Source organism: Myotis nattereri, assembly GCF_964212035.1.
Source record: "Myotis nattereri genome assembly, chromosome: 2".
Lineage (NCBI taxonomy): Eukaryota > Metazoa > Chordata > Mammalia > Chiroptera > Vespertilionidae > Myotis > Myotis nattereri.
In genome coordinates this window covers 97,990,479-98,008,407 of record NC_138076.1, presented here as the reverse complement: position 1 = coordinate 98,008,407, position 17,929 = coordinate 97,990,479, and positions in this window count along the sequence as shown.

The following is a 17,929-nucleotide window of genomic DNA, read 5'->3' as shown; positions in this document are numbered from 1 at the left end:
ACTCCCCTCTGAAGCCATCTGGCCCCGGTCTTTTGTTTGCTGGAAGCTTTTTGAAGATTGCTTAAATTTCTTCCATAGTTACTGGCCTATTGAGATTTTTAGAGTCTTCCTGATCAAGTTTTGGAAGTTTTTATTTTTCTAGGAATATGTCCATTTCCTCCAGGTTGTCTAGTTTGATGGAGTAGAGTTGTTCATAGTATTTTTTAACAACCCTTTGTATTTCTCTGGGGTTTGTTGTTATTTCACCTCTTTCATTTCTGATTTTGTTTACTTGGGCCTTCTCTCTTTGCTTTTGGTGAGCCTGGCTAGAGGTTCATCAATCTTGTTTATCCTTTCAAAGAACCAGCTCTTGGTTTCATTGATTTTTTGTATTGTGTTTTTGGTCTCTATGTCATTTATTTCTGCTCTAATCTTTATTATCTCCTTCCTTCTGCTCACTCTGGGCTTTTCTTGTTGTTCTCTTTCTAATTCTTTGAGTTGTAGAGTTAGATGATTTACTACCATTTTTTTCTTGTTTTTTGAGGTAGGCCTGTAGAGCTATAAACTTCCCTCTCAGGACTGCTTTCATTGTGTCCCATAGATTTTGGATTGTTGAAAAGGGCTAGTCGGAGAAAATGGTGACCAGCAGGAAGGTAGGGGGGGAGAGAGTGTGAGAACGCAAGGAAGTGATAGAGGAGTGTGTGGACGTGTGGGGTGTGTGTATGAGCTAGTTAGATTCTGCAAGTTTTCTAAGGGGCTGCTAAACCAGGCAGTCTTAGGTGGCGGAGTCCCGCTCCCTGCGCCAATACTCCTGGGCAGCCAGCACAGGCACGGCGACCACACCATCTTGAGAAACAGAGCTGCTTGAGACTAGGATCCTGGCCTCAGCACCACCCACTCTGCTCTCAAACGCATACCAGGACCCTGCAGCCACAGAGACCTGTGACCACAGCTACAGACCTGTGGACACCAAAAGTTCAGAAATCCCCTCAGCAGATCCGTGAGTAACAGAGCCCATCCCCCCTTCCTGCAGGCTTGCGGGCAGTGCCAGAGTAACTAACTGATAGACCCAACCCTTGCCAGGGCCTCAGCGCTCCAGGAACTTTAGCCTGGAAGTGCGTGAGCACCTTGGAACTGATCCCACGCGTAGGTCCAGGTTCAGGAGCCCTGGGCTGGGAGCAATCTCACGAATACCAGGAATTTGTCCCACGTATCACAGGTCCAGGGACCTTGCTGCTCTGGGCAGGAGGCAGCACCAAGCACCAGTGATTTGACTGTGTTTCTTATCACCTGCGCCTGAGATCCTGATTTCCTGTGCATTCATACTAAGAGCCAGTGACTCCAATTCCTGGTGCAAGGCCACACAGGGACCCTGATTCTCAAGGCAAGGTCATGCAAAGCAACAGAGACTCTGATACTGAATTCTTGGGGAACTCTGACTCCTGGCGCATGCTAGGGGGCTCTGGTTTTCAACACGCTTCAGGGGGGTCTCTGTTTCAGCACAGTGCAGGCAGGGTCCCTGATTCTAAGGGCGCGTACGAGGCCACATTGAGCGCTGACAACACTGACTCTGAGCGAGCCTGGTTCCCACAAACCCACAACAACCACACATCTTAGTGTCAGAGCTCTTCAGTGACACTAGGGGGATGGGAGGCTCCCACTGCACATGGCCCAGGCCCACGCAACTCGATGTTTGAACCATTGGGAGATAATCAGAATGAAGAGACGAAACAACACCCAGAGGAAAGACAATGAGGAGTCTCCAAGAAAGGAAATTAATGAAGTTGAAGCATGAAACATGACAGAAAAAGAATTCAGAATAATGGTTGTACAATTCATTCACCGGATGGATGAGAAAATCAACAACCTATGCAAGAATCAGGAAGAAATGAAAAGTGATATAGCTACAATCAAAAACACCATGGAAAGTTTCAACAGCAGACTAGAAGAAGCAGAGGACCAAATTAGTGAATTAGAAGATAAGGCAGAGAAACAAGCTCAATCTGAACAGCAACTGGAGAAAAAAAATTAAAAAGCAGGAGGAGAGCCTAAGGGAGCTTCGGGACAACATGAAACGAAGTAACATATGCATAATAGGGCTGCAAGAAGGACAAGAAGAGCAGCAAGGATTAGAAAATCTATTTGAAGAAATAATGTCAGAAAACTTCCCAGATATGGGGAAGAAAAAAGTTACACAAGTACAGAGAGTCCCAGGCAAGATGAACCACAAAAGACCCACACCAAGACACGTCATAATAACGATGGCAAATGTACAAGACAAAGAGAGAATCTTAAAGGCTGCAAGAGAGAAACAGAGAGTTACCTACAAAGGATCCCCCATCAGATTATCAAATGATTTCTCAACAGAAACACATCAGGCCAGAAAAGAATGGACAGAAATTTACAAGTGATGCAAAGCAAAGGACTGAATCCAAGAATACTCTATCCAGCAAGGCTATCATTCAAAATTGAAGGGGAAATAAGAAGCTTCACAGACAAAAAAAATGGCTAAGGGAGTTTATCACCACCAAGCCAGCAATGCAAGAAATGCTAAAGGGACTGGTGTAAAAAGAATAACTAAAAAGCCCAGAAAGAAAACAGCCACACAAAAAAATAGAAATGTCTACAAACAAGTACCTTTCAATAATAACTTTAAACGTAAATGGACTAAATGGTCCAATCAAAAGACATTGAGTGGCTGAATGGATAAAAAAACATGACCCATATATTTGCTGTCTACAAGAGACCCACCTCATTAGAAGGGACTCACACAGACTGAAAGTGAAGGGATGGAAAAATATCTTTCAGGCAAATGGAAATGAAAATAAAAGCTGGGGTAGCAATACTTATATCGGACAAAATAGACCTCAAAGTGAAGGCCATAACAAGAGATAAGAAAGGCCACTTCATAATACTAAAGGGATCGATACAACAAGAGGATATAACCATGATAAACATATATGAACCCAATGCAGGAGCACCAAAATACATTTAAAAAACTCCTGAAATATATCAAGGGAGAGATCGACAACAATACAATCATAGTAGGGGACTTTAATACACCACTGACATCACTGGATAAATCCACTAGACAAAAACTCAGCAAAGAAACAGCAATCCTAAATGACTCACTAGATCAGATGGACTTAATAGACATCTTCAGAACACTTCACCCCAAAGCCACAAAATATACGTTCATCTGAAGTGCTCATGGGACATCTTCAAAAATAGACCACATATTGGGTCACAAACAAAGTCTCCCCAAATTCAAGAAGATTGAAATCATACCAAGCATCTTCTCAGACAACAAGGCCATAATATTAGAAATAAATTACAACAAAAACAACTCAAAATACTCAAACACTTGGAAGCTGAATAGCACGTTATTAAATATTGATTGGGTTACCAATGAGATCAAAGAAGAAATTAAAAACATCCTGGAAACTAATGACAATGAAAACACAACAATCCAAAACCTTTGGGACGCAATGAAAGCAGTCCTGAGAGGGAAGTTTATAGCTCTACAGGCCTATCTCAACAAACAAGAAAAAATGGTAGAAAATCATCTAAATCTACAGCTCAATGAATTAGAAAGAGAGCAACAAGAAAAGCCCAGAGTGAGCAGAAGGAAGGAGATAATAAAGATTAGAGCAGAAATAAATGACATAGAGACCAAAAAAAAAATACAAAAAATCAATGAAACAAAGACCTGGTTCTTTGAAAGGATAAACAAGATTGACAAACCTCTAGCCAGGCTCACCAAGAAGCAAAGAGAAAGGACCCAAATCAACAAAATCAGAAATGATAGAGGCGAAATAACAACAGATCCAACAGAAATACAAATGATTGTTAATAAATACTATGGACAACTCTACTCCAACAAACTAGACAACTTGGAGGAAATGGACATATTCCTAGAAAAATACAACATTCCAAAACTTGATCAGGAAGAATCTAAAAATCTCAATAGGCCAATAACTATGGAAGAAATTGAAGCAGTCATCAAAAAGCTTCCAGCAAACAAAAGCCCAGGACCAGACGGCTTCACAGGGGAGTTTTACCAAACATTCAAGGAAGAACTAAAACCTATCCTCCTCAGACTACCACAAAAAATCCAAGAGGAAGGAACACTTCCAAGCTCATTCTATGAAGCCAGCATCACCCTAATACCAAAACCAGGTAAAGACTACACAATGAAAGAGAATTACAGGCCAATATCCCTCATGAACATAGATGCCAAAATCTTCAACAAAATCTTAGCAAATTGGATCCAGCAGTACATCAGAAAGATCATACACCACGACCAAGTAGGATTTATCCCAGGGATGCAAGGATGGTACAATATTCGCAAATCAATAAACGTGATACATCACATAAACAAATTGAAAGAAAAAAAACACATAGTCATATCAATTGATGCAGAAAAGCGTTTGACAAAATTCAACACCCATTTTTGATAAGAACTCTCAGCAAGGTGGGAATTGAAGGATCATACCTCAACATAATAAAAGCCATATATGACAGGCCCACAGCCAACATCATACTCAATGGACAAAAACTAACACCATTTCCCCTAAGAACAGGAACAAGACAGCGATGCCCACTCTCACCACTCCTGTTCGACATAGTACTGGAAGTATTAGCCATTGCAATTAGACAAGAAGAAATAAAAGGCATCCAAATTGGAAAAGAAGAAGTAAAACTGTCCTTATTTGCAGATGACATGATATTATACTTAAAAAACCCTAAAGACTCCATCAATAAACTATTAGACTTAATAAAAGAATTCAGCAATGTAGCAGGATACAAAATTAACGCCAAGAAATCTATGGCATTTCTATACACCAATAGTGAATGTGCAGAAAGAGAGACTAAAAAAGCAATCCCATGTACCATCGCACCAAAAAAATTAAGCTACCTAGGAATAAACTTAACTAAAGAGATAAAAGACCTCTTCTCAGAAAACTACAGGACGTTGAAAAAAGAGATAGAGGAAGACATAAAGAGATGGAAGAACATACCATGTTCTTGGATTGGTAGAATCAACATCATTAAAATGTCCATACTGCCCAAAGCCATCTATAAATTCAACGCACTTCCCATTAAAATACCAATGGCATATTTCACAGACCTAGAACGTACTCTACAAAAATTCATCTGGAATAAAAAAGGACCCCGAATAGCTGCAGCGATACTGAGAAAGCACAAAGTAGGTGGGATCTCAATACCAGATATCAAGCTGTATTACAAAGCCACTGTTCTCAAAACTGCCTGGTACTGGCACAAGAACAGACATATAGTTCAATGGAATAGAATAGAGACCCCAGAAATCAGCCCCAACCAATATGCTCAATTAATATTTGACAAAGGAGGCAAGAACATACAATGGAGTCAAGATAGTCTCTTCAATAAATGGTGTTGGGAAAATTGGACAGATACATGCAAGAAAATGAAACTGGACCACCAACTTACACCATACACAAAAATAAAGTCAAAATGGATAAAGGACTTAAATATATGACGGGAAACCATACAAATACTAGAAGAATCCAAAGGCAACAATATCTCAGACATATGCCGAAGCAATTTCTTCACTGATACAGCTCCTAGGGCAATGGAAACTAAAGAGAAAATAAATAAATGGGACTACATCAAAATAAAAAGCTTCTGCACAGCAAAAGAAACCATCAACAAAACAACAAGAAAACCCACTGTGTGGGAAAACATATTTGCCAATGTCATATCTGATAAGGGCCTAATCTCCAAAATTTATAGGGAACTCATACAACTTAACAAAAGGAAGATAAACAATCCAATCAAAAAATGGGCAAAGAATCTAAATAGACACCTTTCAAAAGAGGACATTCAGAAAGCCAAGAGACATATGAAAACTTGATTAAAGTCAATAATCATCCAAGAGATGCAAATCAAAACAACAATGAGGTACCATCTCACACCTGTCAGACGGCTATCATCAACAAATCAACAAACGACAAGTGCTGGAGAGGATGTGGAGAAAAAGGAACACTTGTGCACTGCTGGTGGGAATGCAGACTAGTGCAGCCACTATGGAAGACAGTATGGAGTTTCCTCAAAAAACTACAAATGGAACTCCCATTTGACCCTGTGATCCCACTTCTAGAAATATATCCCAGGAAACCAGAAACACCAATCAGAAAGGATATATGCACCCCTATGTTCATAGCAGCACAATTCACCATAGCTAAGATCTGGAAACAGCCTAAGTGTCCATCAGTAGATGAATGGATTAGAAAACTGTGGTACATCTACACGATGGAATACTCTGCTGCTATAAAAAAGAAGGAACTCTTACCATTTGCAACGGCATGGATGGAACTGGAGAGCATTATGCTAAGTGAAATAAGCCAGTCAATGAAGGAAAAATACCACATGATCTCACTCATTTCTGGATAATAAAGACCATTATAAACTTATGAACAAAAATAGATACAGAGGCAGAGCTGCCTCGAACAGACTGTCAAACTACAGCAGGAAGGCCGGGGAGGGTGGGAGGGCAGGAGGGGGGTGGGTAAGAGATCAACCAAAGGACTTGTATGCATGCATATAAGCATAACCAATGGACATAAGACACTGGGGGGTAGGGGAGGCCAGGGGATTGTCAAGGGCGGGGGGGAAAAAAAGGAGACATATGTAATACTTTTTGTAATACTTTAAGCAATTAAAAAAAAAAAAGTCTCCCCAAATTCAAGAAGATTGAAATCATACCAAGCATCTTCGCAGATTTTGGATTGTTGTGCTTTCATTGTCATTTGTTTCCAGGATGTTTTTAATTTCTTCGTTTATCTCTTTGGTAACCAATCATTGTTTGATAGCATGCTATTCAGCTTCCAAGTGTTTGAATTTTTTTTTATTTCTAATATTATGCATTGTTGTCTGAGAAGATGCTTGATATGATTTCAATCTTCTTGAATTTGGAGAGACTTTGCCTGTGACCCAATATGTGGTCTGTCTTTGAAAATGTCCCATGTGCACTTGAGAAGAACGTATATTCCGTGGCTTTGGGGTGAAATGTTCTGAAGATGTCAATTGAGTCCATTTGATCTAGTGAGTCATTTAGGGTTGCTATTTCTTTGCTGATTTTTTGTCTATATGATTTATCCAGTGATTTCAGTGGGAAGCCACAGTATCTTAAGGACTTTATGGTTCTGATATTGAGAACACAACTAATTACTATTGTATAAATCTATGCTTAATTGCAGTTAGGAGAAGCTAAGACCAAGTTGAGTTTAGGAAACCTGGTAGCCTTTTCCTGTTAGCACATAAATGCTGATTGTCATTTATTTAGATATTTAGCAATGTGGTCTTTCCAGTTGTTGCTTTTTGTTGTTGAAAAGGCCAGATTTGGTGAAGAATGTTAGTGGGTCATTTGAGTTGAATATTAATAGTCACTGAGCTTGCTATTTAACATCTTTACAATATACATTGACCAAATGAGAAAACAAGTCATGGAAAATTGGCTTCAGCCATCAAACTTGTTACCATCAAGTTTGAATGTATATATTGTTACAAACTTAGAGATGATTTTTTTCTTGCCATTTAGATCTTTATTTTGTAATTAAACAAATAGATTTTTCAGACTTAGATTTTTGTCACATGTCACTCATATATACAAACAAAGAAAACCTAAGTAAAATAAATTGGTTAAGAAATGTCTAAGATAGCCCTAGCCAGTTTTGCTCAGTGGTAAGAGTGTTGGCTCATGGGATGAAGGGTCACAGGTTCAATTCTAGTTAAGGACATGTACCTTGATTGTAGGCTTCATCCCTGGCCCTGGTTGGGACTCATGTAGGAGGCAATCAATCAATATGTCTATCTCACATCGATGTTTCTCTCTGTCTCTCCCCCTCCCTTCCACTCTTTCTAAATATCAATGGGAAAAATATTCTCAGGTGAGGAATAATAAAAAAAAGAAAGAAATTTCTAAGGTAAAGACAACTATATCACAACTGTCAGTTGGTGCTCAGTAATTATAAGACCATCCGAATTTCAGAGACATTAAAACATGAGGGAAAAGTGTGGCCTTTTCCAAATAACATCCACCCATGTGCATACTACCTAACTTAAGAAACAGAATAATTCTGAACATCATTAAAGCCTCTTGTATATACCTCACTTGTCACAACTTCCTCCTTTCCACACAAGATAACTACTACCCTGAATTTTGTGTTCATCATTCCTTTTATTTTCTCTACAGTTTTACCAAATGTTCATATTTTCAACACAGGTATCTCTAAGAAGTCCTACAAGGATCTGTTTATGCCAGCATTGCCATCCCAGCTTATTTGGCCATGGGAAATGTGTTTAATGTATCATCTATTAATAGCTGAGAAAATAGTGTTCTGAGAAATTCACTTGGGAAATATCAGCATGTCAAATTTGGAAGGAATTGCTGAGAGGAAAGGGTGGATAGGCAGATTGAGGCCAGATGGTGGAAGGGTCTGAATGGCACAAGAGGAAATTTGGATTTTATCCAGATGGTCTCATAGCCATCTGGTCTATTTTAAAGGATATGGTGTGAACTGACTTGTGCTTCAGAAGGGTTCCACTGGCACCAGAAAGATGGATTAATGTGGAGAGAGACTAGAAGTAGTAAAAATAATTAGAAGACAATTAAGAGTAGCTCAGAAAAAGGTGATAAAGGCATGAGCGAGGCCACAGGCAGCAGTTAATACAGATATAAAGAACTAGAGGTGGTACACATTTTAACTACATTTACCAAACTGTGTAGGTCAAGAGGTAAATATCTAAAAGACAACTTAGAGATCTTGAGTTTAGATTTTTTTTAAAAAGTGGTACCTTTAGGGGAAAAAACAACAACAGAAAAAATCAGAAAGAAAAAAGAAGTAACTTTAAAAAATACTTTCATTTTGTCCATAGAATAAGAATCAATCATTCAATAATTTAATAATGTATTATTTCTTTTTTAATCCTCACCAGATGGCAGAGAGAGAGAGAGAGAGAGAGAGAGAGAGAGAGAGAGAGAGGTGAGAGAGAGAACATCGATTGTCTTCTGTACACACCTCAACCAGGGATCAAACCTGTAACCCAGGTATGTGCCCTGACTGGGAATCGAACCGGCAACTTTTGGTGCACAGGAGAACACTCAATGTACCTACCTATATAGTTTTTTTGTTTGTTTGTTTTTTTAGTTTTTTTTATTTTATTGATTTTTTGCAGAGAGGAAGGGAGAGAGATAGAGAGTTAGAAACATCGATGAGAGAGGAACATCAATCAGCTGCCTCCTACACATCTCCAACTGGGGATGTGCCCGCAACCCAGGTACATGCCCCTGACCAGAATCGAACCCGGGACCCTTCAGTCCGCAAGCCGACGCTCTATCCACCGAGCCAAACCGGTTTCAGCCTACCTATATAGTTTAAGTTTAAAAAAATTGGCTCTCAAAAGAAATTTCAATCGTTGTACTGTTGATATTTGGCTCTGTTGACTAATGAGTTTGCTGACCACTGCCCTACTCTGTCCTAGCCTACTGGCCTGCATTATTTAATCAATTTCCTTTTAATATTTCTCTTTTACTTTTTATTATATATATAACATTTATAAATTTTATATTTCTAAATTAGCCTTTAAACCTTCTTTCTATGTCCTTCAAAATGAATAACTATGCCTTAGACCTTCTATTAAGTATTTTTACTCTAATATTCTTTCTTTTTGCTATATCTTCAGTAACTTGTACTGGCCTTTTCTTTCTTTTTTCTTTAAAATGTATTAGAATTCCTCATTCTTAGAAACCCCAATTCTTCAATGATTACCAAAAAGTAACCAGATAACATTTCCCAGAATAATATTTATGAACACAACCTAAATGTACTTTTATTTTCAAGAAAATATACCTTTGACAAAGTACAAGAGACCTTTTATAACAAAAACTAAGAGCAGGTAAATTAAAACTTGTCTAGCAGAAACTGCCACATTCTTCCTTAGAGATAACATCTTAGGCTACTGCTGCAGTGCTAACTTCTTTCACAGGCTAGAAAATCTGAGTTTTGGTGGCATAGCAGCCTCCTGGTGGTTGGGACCTTATTAGGCTAGCTGTCCTCCCAAGGGGGAGGCTGGGATTGTAAATCACCATCTTGGCTGTTAAAAGCTTTATTTAAATTCTTTTTTTAAAATATATTTTTTATTGATTAAGATATTACATCTGTGTCCTTATCCCCATGTTATCCCCTACCCCCCCCCCCCACTCATGCCCTCACCACCCCCCCTCCCGTTGTCCATGTCCATTGGTTAGGCCTATATGCTTGCATATAAGTCCTTTGGTTGATCTCTCCCCCTTACCCCCATCCTCCCCTACCTTCCCTCCAGGGCCCGACAGTCCAATCAATGCCTCCCCGTCTCTGGATCAGTCCTTGTTCATCAGTTTATGTTGTTCATTATATTCCACAAATGAGTGAGATCATGTGGTATTTATCCCTTAAAGAATATCCTTCAGCATTTCATATAATAGTGGTTTGGTGGTGATGAACTCCTGTAGCTTTTCCTTATCTGTGAAGCTCTTTATCTGACCTTCAATTCTGAATGATAGCTTTGCTGGATAAAGTAATCTTGGTTGTAGGTTCTTGGTATTCATCACTTTGAATATTTCTTGCCACTCCCTTCTGGCCTGCAAAGTTTCTGTTGAGAAATCAGCTGACAGTCGTATGGGTACTCCCTTGTAGGTAACTGCTTTTCTCTTGCTCCTTTTAAGATTCTTTCTTTGTCTTTAGCCCTTGGCATTTTAATTATGATGTGTCTTGGTGTGGTCCTCTTTGGATTCCTTTTGTTTGGGGTTCTCTGCGCTTCCTGGACTTGTAAGTCTATTTCTTTCATCAGGTAGGGGAAGTTTTCTGTCATTATTTCTTCAAATAGGCTTTCAGTATCTTGCTCTCTCTTTTCTTCTGGCACCCTGATAATTCGGATGTTGGTACATTTGAAGTTGTCCCAGAGGCTTCTTACACTATCTTCATATTTTTGGATTCTCTTTTCGTTTTGCTTTTCCGGATAGGTGTTTTTTGCTTCTTCGTATTTCAGATCTTTGACTTGATCTTGGTATCCTCTCATCTGCTGTTGGATCTCTGTATATTATTCTTTATTTCAGTCAGTGTATGTTTAATTTCTGACTGGTCCTTTTCCATTTTTTTGGCATTCTCATTAAGATCCTTGAAGGTCTCACTACGTTCCTCGGAGGTTCGTAGCAGATTCTTGGGTAACCTTATAACTGTGGTTCTGAACTGTATGTCCTCCATTAGTTTGCTTTCCTCCATTTCTGTCATTTGTGACATGTTTCTTTGTCTTCATATTTTTGGCTGACTGTGAGGAGACACTGTGTCTATAAGAAGAACTGCTGTGCTGGAGACACCCTTATGAGGTAGGACTTGCTTCAGTGGGGCTTTGGTGCTCACTGAGTCTGCTTCTTGAGTTTGTCCCTTATCGGTGTGAGGAGTTGAAATCTAGTATCTGACCCAGAGTACCCTGGCTCCTGGATCTCCAAGTCAACCACTGTGTGGGTCCACCCAGCAGGGGCTACAGCAATATCAACAGATTTGTCTTCTTTGTTTGGAGTTTGGAAGTTTTGGAGCTCTCTGATTCACTGCAGTATGTTAGACTGCAAAAGCGCAGGTGCCTCCTTTGTGCAGCCAAGCACAGCTTGGGAGGGAATGTAGTGGGGCGGGTCTCAGAGAGTTCCCAGGGCAGGGCAAACAGCAATGGTGTCGTCAGAGACCCCGCGACTCCAACTCCGCGACTCCCCGAGTTCCGCGCCCCCTACAGCAACAATGATCCCTGTGAGCAGCTCTGTGAGAAAGTCACCTTCACTTTCCGACCCGCTGCAAGACAGTCCCGTTTCTCCCCGTAGGAGCCTGGAACCCAGCGTCTCGTCGTAAATGAGTTCAGAGCTTGTCCCCTTCTGATTGAAAAAAACCGTGCACCAAGGTGCAGAAGCCTCACGCTCGGGCCCCCGCCCCCTCCCCCCACCTCTGTTCTTGGCGCCTCTCCCCCCCTACTCAGTCTCAATGAGCTTTTTTCTTTCCTTCTAGTTGTAGAGCTTCCACTCGATCAGCTTTCCCGTGGTTCTGGATGATAGTTGTTTTGTCTTATAGTTGTGGTTTTAATGTTGTTGTGGGGGGCAGCACGTACAGGTTTGTACCTTATGCTGCCATCTTGGTTCTCCTATTTAAATTCTTTATTTTAGTTATATTTATTTATTATACCTTAATAACTTTGAGATTTTAAAGCTAATTATTACCTAAATTATTTTCTTGACCAATAACTAATTGATTACCCTTTCTGTTCAAGGAAAGGACACGCTAATCTGTGTTGTATGCCCCCGAGCAAGAACCGCCTATTATTATGGAAGCATTAATCTTGTTACCCAACCCAGCCTGTATAGCTTACTTCCTTATGTAATTTTAAGTATATTGTATTGGTCTAATTTAGTTCAAAAATGCTTCTTTTTGAGAGAGAGGGAGAGTAAGTCTTTGTGTTACCTTAGGGCCCCTGGGGTACCACAAAGCTGTCTCTCAGTTAAAGTCTTGAAATATTACATTTGGCAAAGCTGTTAAATATATTTAATTTAAAGATTATCAAAAGTTAAATTACTTGTAACATTAAAGATTTGGTCTTGACTATAGAATTAATCCTTTTCTAGACAGGCCAATAAAATATATATCTTAACGTTTCTTTGCTGAACATTTCTGCTAGGCTTGGAGCCAGAAACCTCTTGCTTCTTTGCTTAAAAGTAAAATAACTCTTTTTTCTTCTCCCCTTCTCCCCCTCCCTTTCTGCTGTCCTTGGCAGGTGGAGGTAAGGGCCTGTTTTTTACAGGCAAGTAATAAATTAGCCAGCGGTTCTTTGTTTTTTTGTCAGTATCTGCTAAAATTATACTTAGTTTTTAATAACTTCTAGTATTATTTTTTCTTCCTCAAGAGTAGTATTCTTCAGCTAAACATCCTCTTTTTATTTTACCAAGATATTTATGAGATAGGTATTATTATAGTTTATTTCCATCTGCAGAGAAGAAAATTGGGGCAAGGAGGGGTTAAGCAGCATAGCTAACAAATTATTTAATAATGAAGCCCAGTACTGGTCCTCAGCCTCCTGACTCTGAGATCAAATTTTTTCCTGTGATGTTTATATTGTCATAGCAAAATATCAAAGTATTTAATAATAATATAATGATACGGTATTTTAATTACATACACTATAGTATAGTTTGATACTTTGCAGCGGTTCTCAACCTGTGGGTTGCGACCATCGGAAAACACATATAGCATATCAGATATTTACATTACGATTCATAACAGTAGCAAAATACAGTTATGAAGTAGCAAAGAAAATAATTTTATGGTTGGGGGTCACCACAACATGAGGAACTGTATTACAGGGTCATGGCATTAGGAAGGTTGAGAACCACTGTGGGATACTTAATCTGTCATATTTCAAACTAACTAGTGAAGCCCAAGATAGACTAATCAGCCTTATAGGGATTACAGGATTAAAGGTAGCTCTATTCAACAGAGCACTCTCTGTCCCAAGAGCCCACCATCTTCCCAAAGCAGCCTGAGAGAAATAAAAGAGTTGTCTCTCATTCTAACAGTAGGAGGTCCAACCATGGCTGGTGTGTCAGTGGTTAGAGCAGTGATGGCGAACCTATGACACGCATGTCAGAGGTGACACTCGAACTCATTTTTTTGGTTGATTTTTCTTTGTTAAATGGCATTTAAATATATAAAATAAATATCAAAAATATAAGTCTTTGTTTTACTATGGTTGCAAATATCAAAACATTTCTATATGTGACATGGCACCAGAGTTAAGTTAGGGTTTTTCAAAATACTGACACGCCGAGCTCAAAAGGTTCACCATCAGTGGGTTAGAATGTTGGCCCAGGCACCAAAGGGTCAAGGGTTCCATTCCTGGTCAAAGGTATATACCTGGGTTGCAGGTTCACTCCCCTGGGGGCACATGCAGGAGGCAACCACATTAATGTTTCTCTCTCTCTCTCTCCTGCCCGCCCCCCCGCCCTCCCTCTCTCTGAAAGGCAATGGAGAAAATATCTTCTTGTGAAGATTTAAAAACCAGCAAAAAAAGAGTAAGAGGCCTGGCCAGTGTTGCTCAGTGGTTGAGCATCGATCCATGAACCAGGAGGTCACAATTAGATTCCAGTCAGGGCACATGCCCAGGTTTCAGGGATTTTTCCTCAGTGGGGAACATGCAGGATGCTCTCTCATTGATATTTCTATCCCTTTCTCCCTCTCTCTTCCTCTCTCTGAAATCAATAAAAGCTTATTTTTTTAAAAAGAGTAGAGGAGTTCAGCAAATGACGTGGATATAAGGGCAACAGAGCGTAGGAAAGGTGACTTGAAAAGCAAGAACTCCATATTCCATGGACTCCTTTTCCTCCTTCTGTCCTCTGGTTTGCATCTCTACATTAGGAGAACAAAATCACCAGAAAATCTAAAGAACACATCATACCAAGAGACGAGTCTTTGCCCTACCTGGTTTGGCTCACTGGATGGAGCGTCGGCCTGCAGACTGAAGGATCCCAGGTTCGATTCCGGTCAAGGGCATGTACCTTGGTTGCAGGCACATCCCCGGTGGGGGGTGTGCAGGAGGCAGCTGATAGATGCTTCTCTCTCATCGATGTTTCTAACTCTCTATCCCTCTCCCTTCCTCTCTTCAAAAAATCAATAAAATATATTTTTTTAAAAAAGAGAGATGAGTCTTTAGAAACTAAAATACGGTTCATCCCTGAGGGAAGACTTCACAGCCCATTTGAAAACTCTGTGAGATGGATTCTCTGTTCAAGATCAATAAATTTAACCTTCAATAGTAGCTTCCATAGTCACCATGGTGAGCAAAGCTCTGGTTATTATTATGAGGTTTGGTTGGATGGGTTGTAGGGAGAAATTTTTTCTGAGCAAAACAGTCTTGGCACCTTATAAAACTCATTTTGGAAAAAAATTCAGGGAGAACCAAGATGGCGGCATAGGTTAACGCCGGAGTTTGCTGCTTTGAACAACTACTTCAAAAGTGAAACTAAAAGACAGAACGGACATCACCCAAAACCACTGGAACGCTGGCTGAATGGAAGTCCTACAACTAGGAGGAAAGAGAAACGCATACGGACACTCAGAGGAGGCGCAGTGCTGAAGTCAAATCCTGAGGTGCGGAGTGCGCGCGCGGAGCGGGCTGGCGGCGGAGGGCGCGGTTGGCGTTTTCAATCGGGAGGGAGTCGCAGACTCTGAGCTCCAGATCCGGGCGAGTCTTTAGGGACCCAGACTCAAACGGGAGAAGAGGGACTGCCTGGCTTCGGTCAGAGCGAGTGCAGCTTTCTCTCCGAGCTTTGCAGCGGGTGCTGGGACTCAGAGAGGCAGAGCCCCTGGGGACAGGACTGAGAGCCGCCATAACTGCTCTCTCCGGCCCACCCTATTGATACTGTGCGACCCGCTCCGCCCAAGCCCTGCACAGAGGCATTTGCCGGATAGCCTCAGGCAAAGGCTAGATTAGCACCTCCCTAGAGGACAGAAGTTCTCTCACTGCTGACACAGCTGATTCTCATAGCCACTTGGCCTGGAGGTCAAACCCTCCCTGGAATTAGCTACAAGATTTAACTATAAGACTGCGCACAAAGACCACTAGGGGGTGCACCAAGGAAGCATAACAAAATGCGGAGACAAAGAAACAGGACAAAATTGTCAATGGAAGATCTAGAGTTCAGAACCACACTTTTAAGGTCTCTCAAGAACTGTTTAGAAGCCGCCGATAAACTTAATGAGATCTACAAGAAAACTAATGAGACCCTCGATGTTATATTGGGGAATCAACTAGAAATTAAGCATACACTGACTGAAATAAAGAATATTATACAGACTCCCGACAGCAGAACAGAGGAGCGCAAGAATCAAGTCAATGATTTGAAATGCGAGGAAGCAAAAAACACCCAACCGGAAAAGCAAAATGAAAAAAGAATCCAAAAATGCGAGGATAGTGTAAGGAGCCTCTGGGACAGCTTCAGGCGTACCAACATCAGAATTATAGGGGTGCCAGAAGATGAGAGAGAGCAAGATATTAAAAACCTATTTGAAGAAATAATGACAGAAAACTTCCCTCACCTGGTGAAAGAAATGGACTTACAGGTCCAAGAAGCGTGGAGAACCCCAAACAAAAGGAATCCAAAGAGGACCACACCAAGACACATCATAATTAAAATGCCAAGAGCAAAAGATAAAGAGAGAATCTTAAAAACAGCAAGAGAAAGAAACTCAGTTACCTACAAGGGAATACCCATACGACTGTCAGCTGATTTCTCAACAGAAACTTTGCAGGCCAGAAGGGAGTGGCAAGAAATATTCAAAGTGATGAATACCAAGAACCTACAACCAAGATTACTTTATCCAGCAAAGCTATCATTCAGAATTGAAGGTCAGATAAAGAGCTTCACAGATAAGGAAAAGCTAAAGGAGTTCATCACCACCAAATCAGGATTATATGAAATGCTGAAAGGTATCCTTTAAGAAGAGGAAGAGGAAGAAAAAGGTAAAGATACAATTTATGAACAACAAATATGCATCTATCAACAAGTGAATCTAAGAATCAAGTGAATAAATAATCCGATGAACAGAATGAACTGGTGATTATAATAGAATGAGGGACATAGAAAGGGAATGGACTGACTATTCTTGGGGGGGAAAGGGGTGTCGGAGATGCGGGAAGAGACTGGACAAAAATCGTGCACCTATGGATGAGGACAGTGGGTGGGGAGTGAGGGCGGAGGGTGGGGCGGGAACTGGGAGGAGGGGAGTTATGGGGGGAAAAAAGAGGAACAAATGTAATAATCTGAACAATAAAGATTTAATTAAAAAAAAAAAAATAAAACTCATTTTGAACATTATTTTGACAGTCAGGGATAATTCGAAAGATGGTGCCCTTGAAGATATAGTAGAAATCAGAGTAACTGGGTCATTTCATTCTGGGGATTTCAAAGACTGCTCTTCTAAATCAGGATAGTTTCTAAGCAGCTCCCAGTGTCTACAGCTATAATTCTAAACTGTGGCTGAGTGTTTTACTTGACCTCATTTTCCAACATGAGGAATTAGCTAATAGACAAGTAAAAATAGACTTTCCCCAAAGGAAGCACACTTTGGTCAGGGTAACCTAATCATTGTTTAATAGCATGCTATTTAGCTTCCTGGTATTTGATTTTTTTTCATTGTTTTTATTGTAGTTGATTTCTAATTTTATGCCATTGTCATCTGAGAAGATGCTTGATATGATTTCAATCTTCTTGAACTTGAAGAGACTATGCCTGTGTCCCAATATGTAGTCTATCTTTGAAAATGTCCAATGTACCCTTGAGAAGAATGTATATTCTATAGCTTGGGGTGAAATGATCTGAAGATGTCAATTAATTCCATCTGATCTAGAGAATCATTTAAGATTGATGTTTCTTTACTAATTATTTGCTTGGAGGATTTATCCAGTGATGTCAGTGGGGTATTGAAGTCCCCTATTATGACTGTATTGCTATCTATCTCTTACTGGATATCTTCTAGAAGTTGTTTTGTTTTGTTCTTTTTATGTATTTGGGTGCTTCTGAATTGGGTGCATGTAAGTTTAGAAGAGTTATATCCTCTTGTTGAATTGCTCCCTTTAGTATTATGAAGTGGCCCTCCTTATCTCTTGTTATGGCGTTCACTTTGAGGTCTATTTTGTCCAATATAAGTATTGTTACTCCAGCTTTTTGTTCATTTCCATTTGCCTGAATTTTTTCCATCCCTTCACTATCAGTCTGTGTGAGTCCTTTGTTCCGAGGTGGGTCTCTTGTAGACAGGAGATATATGAGTCATGTTTTCTTATCGATTCAGCTACCCTATGTCTTTTGATTGGAGAATTTAATCCATTTATGTTTAAG